Here is an 18,234-nt window from a genome sequence, read left to right as displayed (position 1 = left end):
AGAATGATTGTAAGCATGATTTTCATTAGCTATCACACTGAGTGTAAGCATGAGCAGGTGGAAGATTAGGTTAGTGCGAATCTTAGCTTAAACCCTACCGCCGCCGTTGAAACGAGGCGAGCATCCAGGGAACCGTGGAGAACGGCGGGTAGGCGACGTCACGCCATCCGGCCTCCTCTTGCGGTGGGAGAACAAATACTCCTGTGGCTCCGGCTAGCTCTGCACCCTCACGAACGGCACACCATACTCGATCGATTCGTTATCCTCTGGGTGCTCGACCTTCGACCTGTACGCCCACCACCTCCGCCTGACTATCGCCTCGGGCGAATCTGTCTTCTCCATCACCCAGAGGATATACTCGATGAACTCGGAGGACTGCGGCGTGACTGCCGCCGAGGAGTACATGTACATCGCCGGCCTCATCACCACCATCTCACTCTTTCGCATACATTTCCACATCGCCCGCACCGTCCTCGAAATCTCCCACTCATTGTCAAACCAAGTAAGGATCTCCTTCAACCTGGCTAACTTTGCCTGGTCACCGCCGGTGATCTGCCTGATTCGCTAATGCATCCTCTCCATAGATGTTCTTCTGAGTGGTACGGTGCTAGCTTTGGAAGATGGGAGGAGAGACGGTGGTCTTGCAGTAGAGAAGAGGGAGAGGCGAGACAGTGGTTTTGGAATGGAGATGATGGAGAGGAGAGGAGGTGTTTTTGCAATGGAGAAGATCAGAAGAGGGAGAGGCGAGACGGTGGTTTTGGAATGGAGATGATGGAGAGGAGAGGAGGTGGTTTTGCAATGGAGAAGATCAGAAGAGGGAGAGGCGACACGGTGGTTTTGGAATGGAGATGATGGAGAGGAGAGGAGGTGGTTTTGCAATGGAGAAGAGGGAGAGGAGCGTGCGGCAGCGATTTAGGATTGGACGAGAGGGCCGGCGCGCTGTGACTGGATCAAAATCAAAATCAATTTACCCTTCAATTAAGAAAGTGACCCCACATTAACTAGTCTCCCATTTATTCTGGGTCATAATTGACCATGATTTTTGCACATAAAATATATGTTATACATTGCAAAAATAATATAATTTGAAAGTACATTCAGATACGAACCAAACGATACAATTTTTGGTGACATGCATTCTCATTTTGCTTGTCAAATACAATACGTGGTCAAACTTTGACCCAAAATACGCAAAACAACAAAAAAATACTTCCAAGACTAGTGCCGCTCTTCCGCTCTTCTCCTCTTAAACCGCCACCGCTCCTCTCCTGTTCCAATCTAAATCCAGCGCCGTTCCTCTCCTCTTCCATTTCAAAACCACCTCCCCTCATCTCCTGTTCCAGTCCAAAACCAGCATCGCTCCTCTCCCGTTCTAATCCAAAACCAGCGCTGCTCCTCTCCTATTCCATTCAAAAACCACCGCCGACGAGTGAAGGTGTTCTGGAGAAGTAGATCGATGGAGGAGTACAACCGATACGTGAGGATCGCAGACGGCGACCCTCTGAAACTAGCTAGGATGTTGGAGATACAGTCTTGGTTTGATAACAAGGACCAACTAGCGGCGACAGCAACATCCATGGGCAAATATCTGCAACAGAGCGAAAAGGCGGGGATACTCCCAGAGGGAGTCGCGCGGGAGTACATAGAGCTGCTCCTCTGGGCCATGGAGCAAACAGATTCACCGAATCCGATCGTGAGGGAGCGGTGGTGGGAGTATCGATCCCAGATGGAGCATCCACCAGAGATTGAAGGATCGAGCATCTACAGGGTGTCGTTTGTGAGGGTGTCCTGCCAGAGCATGTCGGTGGAGTCTTCGTCGACCGAACCCAAATGCAAGAGGAGAAAGCAGTTGGCCCGACGACGCTTCCCCGCCATCCTCTCCCTCGGTGTTCACATCATCTCGCGGGGCGGCTGTCTGCCACCGAGGAATAGGAGGGGACTGCCCCCCCAGCCCAATAGTCGTGCAGGTTGTGAATTGTCAGGATGAGCTTAGGGTTGTTAGTATTTGCAGGTTGTGAATTGTGTTTTGTGTTGTGTATTTTGAGAGTACTTTCAGATATGAATGTCTTTTGAATTTCAGATTTGCAGTATTGAGCATATGAAGTATTTTATGAATTCTAGAGATCTATTTTTAGCACTTAAAAAAATGTAGTTTCATAGGAGTATAAAAGTGCAGACAATGTGATTCTCAGAGAAGAAACTGCAAGTTTCAGTTTCAGATAAGAAACTGCAAGTTCAGTTTCAGATAAGAAACTGCAACTTTCAGAGGCAGAGCATTTATATTAACACGGCCTTTTCAAACAGGGTTAACATCATGTTGGAAGTTTTATTCATGGTCAAAAATGGAACTACCAGCCAGTTAACATCATGCTGATAAACATTCATGCATAGCACATCTTCATATGATGCACAGTCAAAATGCCCACACAATGTCGAGTGTGCGAAACACAGAGAAAATGAGGGACGAAGTTTTCACAAGTGTTGGACATGGTGTGCGTAGATGACAATGGGGACCGACATGTCGATAAAGGCAGAGGCAAAAAATTTGGAGATATTTTCCATGCACAAGTAGAATCGAACCCGGGCGGAACAGCTATTGCCTAGTGTCACTTGGCCACTAGGCTAGTTCAGTAGTTTCGTTAGTAATGAGGCACTTCCTCAGGTGGTCGGATCCTCTCCCGCGCCTTTGTGTGCTCGCCGCGACGCTGCCGTTTGCCGTTGTGAACATGCTGAACAAACAGAGGAATCTGGAGAGGACTGTACGTGGAGAGGCGGACAGTCGGGACCCACCAGGTCTATGGCCGTACGGAAGCAAGTGCCTCATCGAAAAAATACTTCCTCCTAATGCTACACTGACATTGGGGCCCACGGGTTTGTCAACATAGTTACATTTTTTTAGGTGCTTCAACGTAGTTACTATAGGAGATAAATTCACAACGAAGCCAGGGAGCAAGTATCAGCTGGGTTTTGGGCTGCCCCGTCTAGGCTTCCATTTTTAACATGCGCAGCCCACGACCTCGGATGGGAGGTCCATAGGCCTATTTGTATTTTCTTGAGGGACGTCATGTATCGACCGGCCTATGGACCTCCCATCCGAGGTTTTATTTTTTCCTGAAACATCGACAGTCCAATTTATGTATTTTTTTGAAGAAAACGCATAGGTCTGTTCTATTTTTCTATATAAGAATAGGAACGACTGGTCCAACTTATGTTTCCCTTCTAACTATACTATATATATTTAAATTATTTTATATGTTATATATTATTTTTAGTGTCATCATATATTTAACAAACACTTACATATGTAAGAAAACAATATCCCTCATATTATTAACTTATAAAAATAATTTCTTAACAATAAAATCCTGGATTGTTTTGGCATGAAAATCTTAGTGATTGTGTACAAAATCTTGGTAAGATTTAAGGTCGAATGTAATAATATCACTTATTATTTAAATATATTTAAAACAAAATGCTCAGTCCCTTTTTATTTTTTGATAATATTGCTGGCCCAACCCAACATTATAAATAGAATCAGCCCAGTAAAATCGTGTATTTTGAGAAAGTGCAAATGGCCTGTAATTTTTTAGGAAATAAAATAAATGGGCCGCATGGACGCTACATTAATTGTTCACCCAACCCAGCTAAAGGACTACAATTCAAAAAAAGATTAAATTGACTGTAAATTCTACCGTGCAAAAAAAGACTGTAAATTCTGAAAAAATGGGTTGAATACATGCCACATTTGGAGGCTGAAATGTGGGCCAATAGGTCAAGCCAACGCTAGTCGTTGTCAATTTAGTCAACAAATGATTCCGACATGTTAGCCGTTGGATTTACATCCAACGACCGGCATCCATCTTCAATCTCTTGTCTTCTTCCTCCAGTGCCGCCAGGACCACCTCCCGCCTCCTGCTGCTAGCAGCTATGCTTAGCACGCTTCGCTATGAAGCGCTACTCCACCGTTGGCCAGCCCATCTGTCATAGCCCTAGAGCTTGCTTGTAACTAGTGGCATTGCATCCATGCATCATGTCTAAATTTCTTTAAATTTGAATTGGGGAATTGGAGAGCCTCAGAAATCATTTAAAAGAAAAGATGATCAACATTAAAAAATTGCTTCAAATGTTTCCAAGGAAATGTTCCTTTTCAGCTTTGAAAAATATTGGCAAGAATAAAATGCAAACCAATATTTTTGGAGTGACTGAAACATTTATTTTGGGCCTTTGAATTAATTCAATAACTATTTGCATTGGATATATATTTGATATATAAATAATATATGTCCAATAATACTGGAACATTTTATGTGGTTTGGTATATTTTAGTCCTAGCCACATAACTATTTTCAGGATTTTATAAAATGGTTTAGTATTTTACTAAACTAAAACAACACAGAACAAAATAAAAATAAAAACAGAAATAGGAAAAACAGAGAGGAGAGAAACCTTACCTGGCGCTCACCTGGTAGCCCAGCCGGCCCAGCTCCTGTGCGGCCCAGCCCACCAGGCGTCCCCCCCTGTCGTCTTCCTCCCCTCGCCCCGAAGCAGCTCGGTGGCGAGCGCTGGCGATGCCCCGGCCACCTCCTGCTTTCCGCCTTCCTCTCGTCGCCCTGGACCCCGTCCGCGACGCCCCGTGTCCCCTCGCCCCTCTCCCTCACTCGCTGCACCCTCTCTCCCTCCCCTGACTCTCTTCCCCGAGCTCACCCGACAGTCGCCGTCGCCGCCGCTCGCCATGGCCACAGCCACCGCGTCGCCTCCCTGACGCCTCCCAAAGCTCCGCCTCGACCCCCTCTTCCTCCCCACCGATCCACGGCCCTCCGGAAGCCCTGCAGCGTCGCCCTCAAGCTCGTCCCCAACCTTCGGCCGTCGGCGAACTTTCGAGGATTCGCGAGCTCCAGCCCCTCCCCGGCCTCGCCGTTGCCTCTACCGGATCCGCTGTGAGCTCCTCTTCCATTCCCCCTCCTCCTCGCGCTCGTTCCCGCACTCTAGCCGCCCTTTTCACCGGAGCCGATTGCTCCTCGCTGCCGTCCATGGCGTGGCCGTTACCACAGCCACCGCAGCTCGCTCCCGAGCCCACCGTCGTGCTCACCGCAACCTCAGGAGCCCGCAGCACCCACCAGTTTCTCCCGTAGTGCACCATAGCGTCGAATCGATCGGCGCCCGAGCTCCGGCCGCCGCCTCTGTGCTCGCCGTCGTCATCTCCGGCGACTCCGAGGCCTTCCGATCGCTCAGCTAGACGCGGTCGACCGCGGGCTACCCCCTGGTGGCCTTCGCGCATCCATCCGTCGCCCCCAGCTCAATTCCGGCGAGTTGCCGCCGCAGTTTAGGTCGTCGCCGGCGAAACTCCGGCGGGAGCTGACGTGGCGTTGCCATTAGCGGCTAATCCCCCCAATTAGCACACTAACAGACACTGACAGCGGGCCCCGTAGCGGGTCAGAGCCCGAGTCAACGCGGGTTTAGTGTATGTCTCACTGACCAATGGACCCCACGGGTCAGGTTTGACCCGGGGCGCCCAGTTGACTCTGCTGACGTCACAGTGACGTGGTGCTGACGCCATAAATCATTTTCTGGATTTATTTTTATTCAGAAAATTGTATAAACTTCTAAAAATCATAGAAATTCAACCGTAACTCCAAATTAAATAAATTATATATGAAAAATGATCAAAAAAATCCAATCTATCCATCTGTACTATTTTCATGCATGTTAGAACAACTTATAGGTGCTGTTTAGCACAAATCATATTAATGGCATTTAAATATCCACATATGGAGTTTGAGTTTAAATCTTGGATTCAAACCAACTTCATTTAATCTGGTTTAGTTGCATCAGCACAAATCACATCATATTGCCATGTCACATTCATGCATCATATTGTCGCATTGCATTGATTGTGTTCTTCCTTGTTTGCCGGTAATTGTCCCCTCTCAATAGACGTGTACCGGCGATGTGATCGATGACACCGATGAAGAGCTATATTATCTTCAGAAGTGCTAGGCAAGCAAAACACCCTTGTTCATCCCGATACAATCCTACTCTCTCGCTCCTGCTCTCTTTTACTGCATTAGGACAACAACGATTCATCTGTTACTTGCTGCGGTAGCTGAACCCCTTTATCCTCTGCATGACCTGTCATTCCACAGTAAATAGATGAAACCCACTAGGATGAGTAGGAGTTGTTTGAGCCCTGTTGTGCCTACTCATTCTTGCTTGTTTGTCATGCCTGCTACTGCTTAGAGTTGTGTCAGGTCTGATTCATCGGGGATGAATCAGAGGTGTGTGAACATGTCCTATTGTGTGTGAGCTAAGTGTGTGAACACGATTTGGTAAAGGTAGCGGTGAGAGGCCATGTAGGAGTACATGGTGGCTTGTCTCATTGCAGCCGTCCTCAGGAACTGAGTTCTGTGTTTGTGATCCATGATTCAGCTACTACCACGCATTGGGCCCGAAACCAATGGACCCTCTCGGCTTCTTAATCACCCTTGTCCTCTGCCAGGAGTTGCAAGTAGTTTCTGGTGTTTGTAGTATGCTGGAGGCCGTGCGCAGCGCTGACCGTAGGGGTGGGCTGTGATGCGGTAGGCACGTGGCACGGTGTACCGGGCGCCCGTTTGGTGTCTCGGGAACCCTGTTCACATCGTTTGGGGCTGTGAGCGGAACTCCGGCCGGATCTCCTCATGGATGGAACCCGAATAGGCGATAAACCTGGACTAGAGACTTGAGTGTTAGGTAGGCCGTGGCCGACACCCAGATTGGGCTTCCGCTTGAAGGTTGCCGAGTACATGTCGTGTAAACGGCGGTAAGTGGTGAGAGCGTGTGTGAAGAAGTACACCCCTGCAGGGTTAACATCATCTATTCGAATAGCCGTGTCCGCGGAAAACGACTTCTGGGTTGCCTGTACAGTTCATAGACAAGTGAAAGTGGATACTTTAAAATACGCAAGATAAGCGTGAGTGCTATGGATGGCGTTCTCGTAGGGAGACGGGAGCGGATCCATAGTGGTGTATTGGTTGGTGAATATGTGGACTCGTGTGCGCCACCCCAAAAGAGTTACTTGCAGTCGTAGTTCAGGATAGCCACCGAGTCAAAGTTGGCTTGCTGAAGTTAAACCCAACCATCCCCTTTGTTGATAATGATGCATATGTAGTTAGTTCTGATGTAAGTCTTGCTGGGTACATTTGTACTCACGTTGCTTAATTTATGTTTTTGCAGAGAGACTTCAGTCTCACTAGTAGTTCCACGTGGACTTCGATGTTTAGCTTGTTACCTCAGCTACGATCTTGTGCCCTCGGCAGGATCTGGTAGATAGTCAGGCTTTCAAGCCTTTTTCATTTATAGATGTCTGTACTCAGACATGATAGCTCCCGCTTGTGCTTTGATTTGTATGCTCTGAATGTTGGGTCATGAGACTCATGTTTGTAATATCCCGCTCCTCGGAGCCTATTGAATACTTACTTGTGTCTTAGAGTCCTGTTGTGATGCCTTGTTGTATTTGCACATATCGAGCATATTGTGTGTATGATTGAAATGCTTGGTATGTGTGGGATCTGACTATCTAGTTGTTTATCCTTAGTAGCCTCTCTTACCGGGAAATGTCTCCTAGTGTTTACACCGAGCCATGGTAGCCTGCTACTGCTCCGGAGCACTTAGGCTGGCCGGCATGTGTCCTTCTTCGTTCCTGTGTCTGTCCCTTCGGGGAAATGTCACGCGATGAATACCGGAGTCCTGTTAGCCCGCTACAGCTCGGTTCACCGGAGTCCTGCTAGCCCAGTGCTACAGCCTGGATTCACTCGCTGATGACCGACACGTTCGATGCTGGGTCATGGATGCCTGTCCCTGTAAGTTTGTGCCACTTTGGGTTTACGACTAGCCATGTCAGCCCGGGCTCCTTATCATATGGATGCTAGCGACACTATCATATACGTGTGCCAAAAGGCGCAAACGGTCCCGGGCAAAGGTAAGGCGACACCCGTGGGAATACCGTGCGTGAGGCCGCAAAGTGATATGAGGTGTTACATGCTAGATCGATGTGGCATTGAGTCGGGGTCCTGACAGCGTTGGTATCAGAGCTTGACTGCCTGTAGGATTACCAAGCCAAACTGGTCGAAGTTGAGTCTAGAAATTCTTTAGTTATATAAGGGAATTGATTGTGGGATGGAACATAAGGCTCTTTTTACTCCCTATACCTCATGGCCTTCTGATCTGAGTCATCATCTTCTCTTCTACGGGGTTAAGGAACTAGGCTTTCTCTTCTTTCTATCAGGATCACGTGTTACTAATCCGTAGACTTATAAGATTGTTGGATTTAAGCTTGAATTCAGTTCCTACTACTTCCGTATGTTAATTGTTGATCTCGAAACCTTGATATTGTGTTTCTGAGTGGTTATGCCACCATTTTGCACGATGTCTCAGATCTTTTTGAGCATTTACAGCCGTTATGCTGTCCGAGTCATCCCAGGTTTCTAAACTATCTGATGCATTTGCAAATTCTTTCCTCCCGTTCCTGATGTCCTTTTGGGCCAGATTAAGAACACTAATCGGTGAGTTGAGGTACCCTATTGCCTCGACTTATATGTTGGAGTTATTATTATGACCCTAGGTGTCTTAGGGGATCATCTAGTAATTTAGCCATGATCTGTGTTTCTAGTGTGATGATTCTGGCCGTCATTATCGAAAGCATCCCGTGATGCCATTTAGTTAGTAGGTATTCTATTCCTGGGTCTTAAACCCGATATTCACCCTACTTACATCATGTTGATAGTGTTGCTAGTTCCTTTAGGATATTAGTAACCTTGCGATAGTCCTTGAAGTCCGTGGTATCTTATTCTTCCAAATACCATGAACTACTTATGGCAGAAGTTCCTTGTTGAACCAAAAGATCACAAGCAGAGCTCTTGTTGAGTTCTCGATTCTATGTTGTGACCCTACCAGTTCTACCTTTCCGCATGGATTATCCGGAAGAATTATGTTGAACTTGGTTCGACATACTAATCTATGCATCCACAATTCAGAAAGTTATATGTTCCTTTGAGTTGTCCCTCTTTAGTTGTCTACTGACCTTCGTCTATCAATTGATAGTCAAGAGTATGCGTGCATTCGTTTATCGACGCCTATTACTCTTGTGGTCCGTCAAGCCATTCTATTCCGGAATAACTAGGAGAAACAAACTCCAGTACCTTGTCCATTTCCAGGATTGGGTCAAAGCAGTCGTACTCCGCAGATCAAAATACTAATCCAGTTTTTGTTCTGTTCTACCTTGGAGTATTACCATATTTTATATCGGGATTGTTATAGGAATTGCACACCATCCTATGAACTCTTGATACAGTGATACTTCTTGCCATCATTGTTCATTCCTCGGTTCCTGTGTTATTGTAACCGGAATGCCGACAAGTGAATCGTGATGTGTGAAATCAATACTCCTAGCAACCTTGTTGCTTGGTAGTTAAATGGACAATAACCTCATTCTTAACGTGTTGGTTCTTGAATCATCATTCTAAGATTGATTGTGCTACCTTGTCCATCTTCCTGGTGCACATTTCAATTGATGAGTTAGGATTTTGTCAAGTCCTCGCTCATTTGATCATATCGTCTTGCCCTGAAAAGCAAGATTGTTCTCGAGCTTAGTAACATATCGGTGGTTCGTGATTTTCCGAATATCTTCTTGAAAGTATCACCAGGTTGTCACCTGACTGTTATGTTGAGCTCGTGATCAAGTTGGTTTATCCTGTAAACCACCCTTTCTCCAAGAATCCATGTTGGATACCCCTGAGCTAATTGGTTAAGCTATGCATCAACTTGGAGAGTTGGAAGATGGAAGCTTGTCCGATTTAGTTCATCTTAAGGGATATCTTGTATGTGTGTTGAAGAAAGACGATATCTTCATCGATTGATCCTTGTGACCAATTGTTGGACCTATTATCTTACCCCATCTTTGATTTGAGTGTGGGCTATCCTCAAATCAAGTCAGAACCAACGATGTTCGTAATGTTGTCTTACTCGTGGTTTTTCCTCGAGCATACACCGTTATATTCTTGGGTCTGACCAATGCTATCACCGTGTTCACTTAACTATGGAATTCCTTTTAAAAGGAAATCTGGATGAATTGTTGTTGAGCCCATCGACAACATCCTTGTCTTCTCCATAATTTTGCTGAACATTAAGCTAGTGTTGGAAACTTTTGAAAGCATTTGTTCATGCTAGCTCATGAAGCATATGTTAGGATGTAAGAACTGACTTCCTCTAGTTCATGTGCATTTGATGCAAGCTGCGGCCGTGGATTCGAGAAAGTCAATGTTGTTTCCTTTGGAATCATCCCAAATCAGTCATGCATACGTGCGAAGTATTCTGTGGTCTGGAGACTTGCAACCTCCATTCTATATGTGTCCCTAGCACACCAAGGCACTGATTGATTTGTTCAAGGTTAATAAGTTCTAAGTGCCAGTCCCGAAGGTACCAGACGGATTTGTACAAAACTTCGATATCCTCGCTGATGGTTCCCCCTCCTGAACTCGGTAGTGTTTTATTATAAGACTACTTTGTGGTCATGCTTGTCTGGGACAACGTGTTCACATGGTTGTAGCAGAACCAGCTCATGTTTTGGAGCTTACTATCGTAGTTCATTCCCCGAGAATCTCGCAACGTCATCTCGTCGATTTGTGTTGCAAACTTTCATTTTTCTTCCTAGACTCGATGAGTCTGGAATATCCTGACACCAGCCAGATCTGAATCTCAGGCAGATATGATGGTTGGAACGTTTTCCCAAGAACGATAATAATGGTCTCACTGTAACCGGTAAAGTGGATGTCGTGGCCAACACATCTAGCCGGAAAACCCATTATTGTAGGCTCTTGATTGAGGAAGTTGGCCACCTCCCCATAGGGATTTCGTAGGATTTACTCCCTAGTTGCCCCTATGGATTTTTGAGATCCCGAAGTCCGACCTTTTACTTGATGTTCTAGATATCAAACCATATCTATGAATGGGATACACTAGCACATCAAGGAGAACATTAGAAGCGGAGTGCTAAATGTCTCTCGGTCGATCATCCAGATTTTCTTTCCTTGGCATTGCTAGGGTGAAATCTGAGAAAGTGTTATCTTCCTTTACATCTGCATCATCCATCGTTGCTCATCATGGTAGTACGTTGTGTTGCCAGGATCCTTGACACGGATGTTGGTAAAATCTTGATGATTGTGGAAATGCTCAAGTTCTTGAGAGCACGCACAAGCGCTACGTGTTATCATCGGCACTAACTGGGATTGCCCCAGATTTCCTCGGTTATGCTATAACCACTCCAACAGTGAATTCACTCTTTATTGTTGGGTTCTTCCCTAGTTACCAGAATCATTCCCAGCATTTGCATTTTGTTCCCAGCTTGCACCGCCAATGTGCCATTCTACCATGGGTCTCTTCCATTTCCGATGATAAGCAAATTCATCCATTACGTTGTCTTCAACAAGGTAATCCACATCATCCAAGTCCGAGTATGCCATTCTACCGACCCCCTCCAAACAATCGCTCGAGAATTGCCTTAGGCTGGTTTAAAGGGTTTCAATGATCTCTGAATCAAAGGTAATTCTTTTTGCCACTTGAGGGGATATTTCTACGAGTCACCTTCCCTAAGGTGCATCGTTATGGTATCATGAAAACTCAACTCCTCGCTACGTTGACAACCATTCACCACCCTTTTAAGCGTGGAATTGTTGTCTACCTAGTGAACCCTCGTCATTTGTTCCACTCCATCCCTCTAGATGTGTGTTTTGTGTCTTAGCTCGAGTGGTGTTACTATGCCTCATTCTGCGAGTTGATCCTGAGTTGTTCGATCTTCGAGAAGATTGATCCTTCTAGAGTTCCCTTCTCCTCTCGTTGTCATGTTGGTTGGAGTTCCCAGAGCAAGACGTCGAGACAAGATGATGATCGAATCAACGTTCAATTGAAGTGCAATCTGGATCGTGAAGATTGTACTAGTTTGCGTTCCCCCTTCACCTTACCCTACGCTTGAATCTCGGGACGAGATTTTTGTTTAGTGGGGGTGAGTTGTCATAGCCCTAGAGCTTGCTTGTAACTAGTGGCATTGCATCCATGCATCATGTCTAAATTTCTTTAAATTTGAATTGGGGAATTGGAGAGCCTCAGAAATCATTTAAAAAAAAGATGATCAACATTAAAAAATTGCTTCAAATGTTTCCAAGGAAATGTTCCTTTTCAGCTTTGAAAAATATTGGCAAGAATAAAATGCAAACCAATATTTTTGGAGTGACTGAAACATTTATTTTGGGCCTTTGAATTAATTCAATAACTATTTGCATTGGATATATATTTGGTATATAAATAATATATGTCCAATAATACTGGAACATTTTATGTGGTTTGGTATATTTTAGTCCTAGCCACATAACTATTTTCAGGATTTTATAAAATGGTTTAGTATTTTACTAAACTAAAACAACACAGAACAAAATAAAAATAAAAACAGAAGTAGGAAAAACAGAGAGGAGAGAAACCTTACCTGGCGCTCACCTGGTAGCCCAGCCGGCCCAGCTCCTGTGCGGCCCAGCCCACCAGGCGTCCCCCCCTGTCGTCTTCCTCTCCTCGCCCCGAAGCAGCTCGGTGGCGAGCGCTGGCGATGCCCCGGCCACCTCTTGCTTGCCGCCTTCCTCTCGTCGCCCTGGACCCCGTCCGCGATGCCCCGTGTCCCCTCGCCCCTCTCCCTCACTCGCTGCACCCTCTCTCCCTCCCCTGACTCTCTTCCCCGAGCTCACCCGAGAGTCGCCGTCGCCGCCGCTCGCCATGGCCACAGCCACCGCCTCGCCTCCCCGACGCCTCCCAAAGCTCCGCCTCGACCCCCTCTTCCTCCCCACTGATCCACGGCCCTCCGGAAGCCCTGCAGCGTCGCCCTCAAGCTCGTCCCCAACCTTCGGCCGTCGGCGAACTTTTGAGGATTCGCGAGCTCCAGCCCCTCCCCGGCCTCGTCGTTGCCTCTACCGGATCCGCTGTGAGCTCCTCTTCCATTCCCCCTCCTCCTCGCGCTCGTTCCCGCACTCTAGCCGCCCTTTTCACCAGAGTCGATTGCTCCTCGCCGCCGGCCATGGCGTGGCCGTGGCCACAGCCACCGCAGCTCGCTCCCGAGCCCACCGTCGTGCTCACCGCAACCTTAGGAGCGCGCAGCACCCACCAGTTTCTCCCGTAGTGCACCATAGCGTCGAATCGATCGGCGCCCGAGCTCCGGCCGCCGCCTCTGTGCTCGCCGTCGTCATCTCCGGCGACTCCGAGGCCTTCCGATCGCTCAGCTAGACGCGGTCGAGCGCGGGCTACCCCCTGGTGGCCTTCGCGCATCCATCCGTCGCCCGCAGCTCAATTCCGGCGAGTTGCCGCCGCAGTTTAGGTCGTCACTGGCGAAACTTCGGCGGGAGCTAACGTGGCGTTGCCATTAGCGGCTAATCCCCCCAATTAGCACACTAACAGACACTAACAGCGGGCCCCGTAGCGGGTCAGAGCCCGAGTCAACGCGGGTTTAGTGTATGTCTCACTGACCAATGGACCCCACGGGTCAGGTTTGACCCGGGGCGCCCAGTTGACTCTGCTGACGTCACAGTGACGTGGTGCTGACGCCATAAATCATTTTCTGGATTTATTTTTATTCAGAAAATTGTATAAACTTCTAAAAATCATAGAAATTCAACCGTAACTCCAAATTAAATAAATTATATATGAAAAATGATCAGAAAAATCCAATCTATCCATCTGTACTATTTTCATGCATGTTAGAACAAATTATAGGTGCTGTTTAGCACAAATCATATTAATGGCATTTAAATATCCACATATGGAGTTTGAGTTTGAATCTTGGATTCAAACCAACTTCATTTAATCTGGTTTAGTTGCATCAGCACAAATCACATCATATTGCCATGTCACATTCATGCATCATATTGTCGCATTGCATTGATTGTGTTCTTCCTTGTTTGCCGGTAATTGTCCCCTCTCAATAGACGTGTACCGGCGATGTGATCGATGACACCGATGAAGAGCTATATTATCTTCAGAAGTGCCAGGCAAGCAAAACACCCTTGTTCATTCCGCTACAATCCTATACTCTCACTCCTGCTCTCTTTTACTGCATTAGGACAACAACGATTCATCTGTTACTTGCTGCGGTAGCTGAACCCCTTTATCCTCTTCATGAACTGTCATTCCACAGTAAATAGATGAAACCCACTAGCATGAGTAGGAGTTGTTTGAGCCCTGTTGTGCCTACTCATTCTTGCTTGTTTGTCATGCCTGCTACTGCTTAGAGTTGTGTCAAGTCTGATTCATCGGGGATGAATCAGAGGTGTGTGAACATGCCCTATTGTGTGTGAGCTAAGTGTGTGAACACGATTTGGTAAAGGTAGCGGTGAGAGGCCATGTAGGAGTACATGGTGGGTTGTCTCATTGCAGTCGTCCTCAGGAACTGAGTTCTGTGTTTGTGATCCATGATTCAGCTACTACCACGCATTGGGCCCGAAACCAATGGACCCTCTCGGCTTCTTAATCACCCTTGTCCTCTGTCCAGGAGTTGCAAGTAGTTTCTGGTGTTTGTAGTATGCTGGAGGCCGTGCGCAGCACTGACCGTAGGGGTGGGCTGTGATGCGGTAGGCACGTGGCACGGTGTACCGGGCACCCGTTTGGTGTCTCGGGAACCCTGTTCACATCGTTTGGGGCTGTGAGCGAAACTCCGGCCGGATCTCCTCATGGATGGAACCCTAATAGGCGATAAACCTGGACTAGAGACTTGAGTGTTAGGTAGGCCGTGGCCGACACCCACGTTGGGCTTCCGCTTGAAGGTTGCCGAGTACATGTCGTGTAAACGGCGCTAAGTGGTGAGAGCGTGTGTGAAGAAGTACACCCCTGCAGGGTTAACATCATCTATTCGAATAGCCGTGTCCGCGGAAAAGGACTTCTGGGTTTCCTGTACAGTTCATAGACAAGTGAAAGTGGATACTTTAAAATACGCAAGATAAGCGTGAGTGCTATGGATGGCGTTCTCGTAGGGAGACGGGAGCGGATCCATAGTGGTGTATTGGTTGGTGAATATGTGGACTCGTGTGCGCCACCCCAAAAGAGTTACTTGCAGTCGTAGTTCAGGATAGCCACCGAGTCAAAGCTGGCTTGCTGCAGTTAAACCCCACCATCCCCTTTGTTGATAATGATGCATATGTAGTTAGTTCTGATGTAAGTCTTGCTGGGTACATTTGTACTCACGTTGCTTAATTTATGTTTTTGCAGAGAGACTTCAGTCTCACTAGTAGTTCCACGTCGACTTCGACGTTTAGCTTGTTACCTCAGCTACGATCTTGTGCCCTCGGCAGGATCTGGTAGATAGTCAGGCTTTCAAGCCTTTTTCATTTATAGATGTCTGTACTCATACATGATAGCTCCCGCTTGTGCTTTGATTTGTATGCTCTGAATGTTGGGTCATGAGACCCCTGTTTGTAATATCTCGCTCCTCGGAGCCTAATGAATAAATACTTGAGTCGTAGAGTCATGTTGTGATGCCATGTTGTATTTGCACATATCGAGCATATTGTGTGTATGTTATTGAAATGCCTTATATGTGTGGGATCTGACTATCTAGTTGTTTATCCTTAGTAGCCTCTCTTACCGGGAAATGTCTCCTAGTGTTTCCACCGAGCCATGGTAGCCTGCTACTGCTCCGGAGCACTTAGGCTGGCCGGCATGTGTCCTTCTTCGTTCCTGTGTCTGTCCCTTCGGGGAAATGTCACGCGATGAATACCGGAGTCCTGTTAGCCCGCTACAGCCCGGTTCACCGGAGTCCTGCTAGCCCAGTGCTACAGCCTGGATTCACTCGCTGATGACCGACACGTTCGATGCTGGGTCATGGATGCCTGTCCCTGTAAGTTTGTGCCACTTTGAGTTTACGACTAGCCATGTCAGCCCGGGCTCCTTATCATATGGATGCTAGCGACACTATCATATACGTGTGCCAAAAGGCGCAAACGGTCCCGGGCAAAGGTAAGGCGACACCCATGGGAATACCGTGTGTGAGGCCGCAAAGTGATATGAGGTGTTACATGCTAGATCGATGTGGCATTGAGTCGGGGTCCTGACACCATCCCTCCACCCCTCCACACCTCCTGTTCTTCTCCACCGACTGCCAAACCACACCGCACTAGAACCAGTTAACCCTTGTACACCTCTCCGTCTGCGACTCTACTCCCACGTCTTCCCATCTCCGGCTCGATGCTGTCCGGGGCCTAGCCGTCGTCCACCACCTTGGATGCGCTCGGCGCGGCATGGTCAACATGGTCAACGAACGACACCATCGGAAGTAGACTGTGCGTGGAGAGGCTGACAGATGGGTCCATGACCACACACAAGGAAATGCCTCCTTATTATGCGCAAAATAATGATTCCTCCACCTCACATCTAGGACCCACCGGAAGGGCCTCTGTATTTCGCAGAAAAAACGTGCCCCCGCTGACAGGTCGGACCCACCAGCTATCTTCGCACGCAAGGAAATACCTCCTTATTACGCACAAAAAATGAATACTCCCCCTGCCAGCTGGAACCCAGCATAGTGGGAGGCTGACTTGTGGGCCTACCAAGTTGACGGGGATGGAGGGCTTTGTCAACTTAGTCAATATGAACGATTCTAGCTCCTGTTATCGTATGATGTTCATCCAACTGTCGTAGTGCTTCTTCAACCTCTGGTCTTCTTGCTCCAGCCGCCCAAACCAGTGTCGGTCGTGTCGCGTCCTCCTGCCTCCCGTGGCCGGCTGTGATGCTGCGGAGGCCTCACCGCCCCCTACTACTCCCACCGCTGGCCAGTCCATCCCTCTACTCACCCGCACACCGTAGCCGAACCAGTGAACCCTCGTACTCCTCTCCGCATGGGCTTCCACTGGCGCATATTCCCCGGCTCCGCGTCGTCCCCTTCCTAGGCCTCGCTGTCGTCCACCGCCCTGGTGCTCTCCGTGCGGCGTGGTCAACATGGTCCACGGCGGCCACAAGGAAGTGCCTCCTTATTACGCGCAAAATAATTATTCCTCCACCCAACAGCAGGGACCCACCGGACGGGCCACCATATTTCGCAAACAAAATGATTCACCCCCTGACTGCTGGGACCCACCAGCTATATTTTCGCATGCAACAAAGTGCGCACGGGTCTACATCTTCGCACGCAAGGAAGTGCCTGACAGTCGGGACCCACCTGGTCTAAGTGTACGTAGCGTTGTCATTCTGGTCGCAAATGTGTATGTACATACTGGTGGATGTAGATGCGTGCACGTGTTGTAGTAGAGGCGCGCACGTAGCATGTACACATACGTACAACAGCCAGTGTGCAAGAAACAAAATACGGCCACGTACATACATACGGGCGGGGTCTCGAACACCTACTCACGCATACGTACGGCCAGGGCTCGTGTACATGGCTAGGTCAGAACGGACAAACTGCATCGTCATCGTGTTCATGGGGAGGCAACGGAACGCGTCGTGTTCATGGGGAGGCAACGGAATGCGTCGTGTTCATCGGGAGGCAACGGAACGTGTGGGAGCCAACCAGCTTGGACGGAACATGCGATGGAAACGAGGCCTGGCATACCCCAGTATGGAGGAAATGGCCTTGTGTTCGACCGGCCATGTTCGAAATTGAATCCTGTTCATCGGGAGGGGTCTGGCGTACCGCAAAACGGAGGAAACGGACCTCTTACGGTCGATATGGGGGTCATGTTGATCGGGAGGGGTGTGGCGTACCGCAAAACGGACGAAACAGACTTGTGTTGGAGCGCTACAGTCGAAATGGGGGTCCTGTTCATCGCGAGGGGTGTGGCGTACCGCAAAACGGGACTCCACGGGATACTGTTCAGCTCCACCGTCGACCTCCTCCAGCCTCCACGGGCTACTGTTCATCCACCGTCGACCTCCTCCAGCCTCCACCTGCGACTGTTCATCCACGGACTCCTGTTCTTCCAGCCTCCACCGCGCGCTGCTCCACCGGCTACTGTTCAACCACCCCTCTCCACGGGCTCTTATTCAACCACCCCTCCACGGTCTACTGTTCATCCACCCCCTCCACCGTCTAATGTTCATCAGTTCTCCATGGGGTCGTCTTGTTCATCCATCCCTCCCCGGGGTCCTGTTCATCCAGCCCCAACCGGCTTGATCGATCGGGGTCCTGTTCACATCTAGAGGCAACGCCACGGGGTCCTGTTCATCCACCCCCACCGCTCA

The sequence above is a fragment of the Triticum dicoccoides genome, chromosome 3B (genome assembly GCF_002162155.2).
Source record: "Triticum dicoccoides isolate Atlit2015 ecotype Zavitan chromosome 3B, WEW_v2.0, whole genome shotgun sequence".
Classification (NCBI taxonomy): domain Eukaryota; kingdom Viridiplantae; phylum Streptophyta; class Magnoliopsida; order Poales; family Poaceae; genus Triticum; species Triticum dicoccoides.
This window is presented reverse-complemented; position numbering follows the sequence as displayed.